The sequence below is a fragment of the Hyla sarda genome, chromosome 12, assembly GCF_029499605.1.
Source record: "Hyla sarda isolate aHylSar1 chromosome 12, aHylSar1.hap1, whole genome shotgun sequence".
Lineage (NCBI taxonomy): Eukaryota > Metazoa > Chordata > Amphibia > Anura > Hylidae > Hyla > Hyla sarda.
Window position 1 is genome coordinate 15,479,565 of NC_079200.1, and position 3,414 is coordinate 15,482,978.

A 3,414-nucleotide genomic window follows, 5' to 3' on the forward strand; every position below is an offset into this window, starting at 1 on the left:
CTACATCAATTGTGTAAACAATGAAAGATTGGACTGTACTATACGTTTCCGCACGGAGCCCCTTCTAATGTGCATCGGATCTCATCACGAGAGGATTGAACTGTTGGTCCTCCCCAATTGCACTTCTGAAATCCTTCTTGGACTTCCCTGGCTTCAACTCCATTCCCCAATCCTGGATTGGTCCACTGGGGAGATCAAGAGTTGGGGGCCCTCTTGTTCCAAGGACTGCTTAAAACCGGTTCCCAGTAAACCTTGCCGTGTCCCTGTGCTTCCTCATGTAACCGGTCTCCCTAAGGCCTATATGGACTTTGCGGACGTTTTTTGCAAAAAACAAGCTGAGACTCTACCTCCTCACAGGCCTTATGATTGTCCCATTGACCTCCTCCCGGGCACTACTCCACCCCGGGGCAGAATCTATCCTCTGTCCGTCCCAGAGACTCTTGCCATGTCTGAATACGTCCAAGAAAATTTAAAAAAGGGCTTTATCCGTAAATCCTCCTCTCCTGCCGGAGCCGGATTTTTCTTTGTGTCCAAAAAAGATGGCTCTCTACGTCCTTGCATTGACTACCGCGGTCTTAATAAAATCACGGTTAAGAACCGCTACCCCCTACCCCTCATCTCTGAACTCTTTGATCGTCTCCAAGGTGCCCATATTTTTACCAAACTGGACTTAAGAGGTGCTTATAATCTCATCCGCATCAGAGAGGGGGATGAATGGAAAACGGCATTTAACACCAGAGATGGACACTTTGAGTATCTGGTCATGCCCTTTGGTCTATGCAACGCCCCTGCCGTCTTCCAAGACTTTGTTAATGAAATTTTTCGTGATCTACTATACTCCTGTGTTGTTGTATATCTGGACGATATCCTGATTTTTTCTGCCAATCTTGAAGAACACCGCCAGCATGTCCGTATGGTTCTTCAGAGACTTCGTGATAATCAACTCTATGCCAAAATAGAGAAATGTCTGTTTGAATGCCAATCTCTTCCTTTTCTAGGATACTTGGTCTCTGGCCAGGGACTACAAATGGACCCAGATAAACTCTCTGCCGTCTTAGATTGGCCACGCCCCTCCGGACTCCGTGCCATCCAACGTTTTTTGGGGTTCGCCAATTATTACAGGCAATTTATTCCACATTTTTCTACCATTGTGGCTCCTATTGTGGCTTTAACAAAAAAAAATGCCGATCCCAAGTCTTGGCCTCCTCAAGCGGAAGACGCCTTTAAACGACTCAAGTCTGCCTTTTCTTCGGCTCCCGTGCTCTCCAGACCTGACCCATCTAAACCCTTCCTATTGGAGGTTGATGCCTCCTCAGTGGGAGCTGGAGCTGTCCTTCTACAAAAAAACTCTTCCGGGCATGCTGTTACTTGTGGTTTTTTTTCCAGGACCTTCTCTCCGGCGGAGAGGAACTACTCCATCGGGGATCGAGAGCTTCTAGCCATTAAATTAGCACTTGAGGAATGGAGGCATCTGCTGGAGGGATCAAGATTTCCAGTTATTATTTACACCGATCACAAGAACCTCTCCTACCTCCAGTCTGCCCAACGGCTGAATCCTCGTCAGGCCAGGTGGTCTCTGTTCTTTGCCCGATTTAATTTTGAAATTCACTTTCGGCCTGCTGATAAAAACATTAGGGCCGATGCTCTCTCTCGTTCCTCAGATGCCTCTGAAATTGAACTCTCTCCTCAACACATCATTCCTCCTGACTGCCTGATTTCCACTTCTCCAGCCTCCATCAGGCAAACTCCTCCAGGAAAGACCTTTGTTTCTCCACGCCAACGCCTTGGGATCCTCAAATGGGGTCACTCCTCCCATCTCGCAGGTCATGCGGGCATCAAGAAATCTGTGCAACTCATCTCTCGCTTCTATTGGTGGCCGACTCTAGAGACTGATGTGGTGGACTTTGTGCGAGCCTGCACTATCTGTGCCCGGGATAAGACTCCTCGCCAGAAGCCCGCTGGTTTTCTTCATCCTCTACCTGTCCCCGAACAACCTTGGTCTCTGATTGGTATGGATTTTATTACTGACTTACCCCCATCCCATGGCAACACTGTTATTTGGGTGGTCGTTGATCGATTCTCCAAAATGGCACATTTCATCCCTCTTCCTGGTCTTCCTTCAGCGCCTCAGTTGGCTAAACAATTTTTTGTACACATTTTTCGTCTTCACGGGTTGCCTACACAGATCGTCTCGGATAGAGGCGTCCAATTTGTGTCTAAATTCTGGAGGGCTCTCTGTAAACAACTCAAGATTAAATTAAATTTTTCTTCTGCATACCATCCTCAATCCAATGGACAAGTAGAGAGAATTAACCAGATCTTGGGTGACTATTTACGACATTTTGTTTCCTCCCGCCAGGATGACTGGGCAGATCTTCTACCTTGGGCCGAATTCTCGTATAATTTCAGAATCTCTGAATCTTCCTCCAAATCTCCGTTTTTCGTGGTGTACGGCCGTCACCCTCTTCCCCCCCTCCCTACCCCCTTGCCCTCTGGTCTGCCCGCTGTGGATGAAATTTCTCGTGATCTTTCCACCATATGGAAAGAGACCCAAAATTCTCTCTTACAGGCTTCTTCTCGCATGAAGAGATTCGCAGATAAGAAAAGAAGAGCTCCTCCCATTTTTTCCCCTGGAGACAAGGTATGGCTCTCCGCTAAATATGTCCGTTTCCGTGTCCCGAGCTATAAGTTGGGACCACGCTATCTTGGTCCTTTTAAAGTTTTGTGTCAAATTAATCCTGTCTCTTACAAACTTCTTCTTCCTCCTTCTCTTCGTATCCCTAATGCCTTTCACGTCTCTCTTCTTAAACCTCTCATCCTCAACCGTTTTTCTCCTAAATCTGTTCCTCCCACTCCTGTTTCCGGCTCCTCGGACATCTTCTCTGTCAAAGAGATTTTGGCCTCTAAAAAGGTCAGGGGAAGAACTTTTTTTTTAGTGGATTGGGAGGGTTGTGGTCCAGAAGAGAGGTCCTGGGAGCCTGAGGACAATATCCTGGACAAAAGTCTGATCCTCAGGTTCTCAGGCCCCAAGAAGAGGGGGAGACCCAAGGGGGGGGGTACTGTTACGCCGAGCGCTCCGGGTCCCCGCTCCTCCCCGGAGCGCTCGCTACACTTCCCTCACTGCAGCGCCCCGGTCGGTTCCACGGACCCGGGGCGCTGCGTTACTACCTCCGGCCGGGATGCGATTCGCGATGCGGGTAGCGCCCGTTCGCGATGCGCACCCCGGCTCCCGTACCTTACTCGCTCCCCGTCAGTTCTGTCCCGGCGCGCGCGGCCCCGCTCCCTAGGGCGCGCGCGCGCCGGGTCTTTGCGATTTAAAGGGCCACTGCACCGCTGATTGGTGCAGTGGTTCCAATTAGTGTTTACACCTGTGCACTTCCCTATATCACCTCACTTCCCCTTCACTCCCTCGCC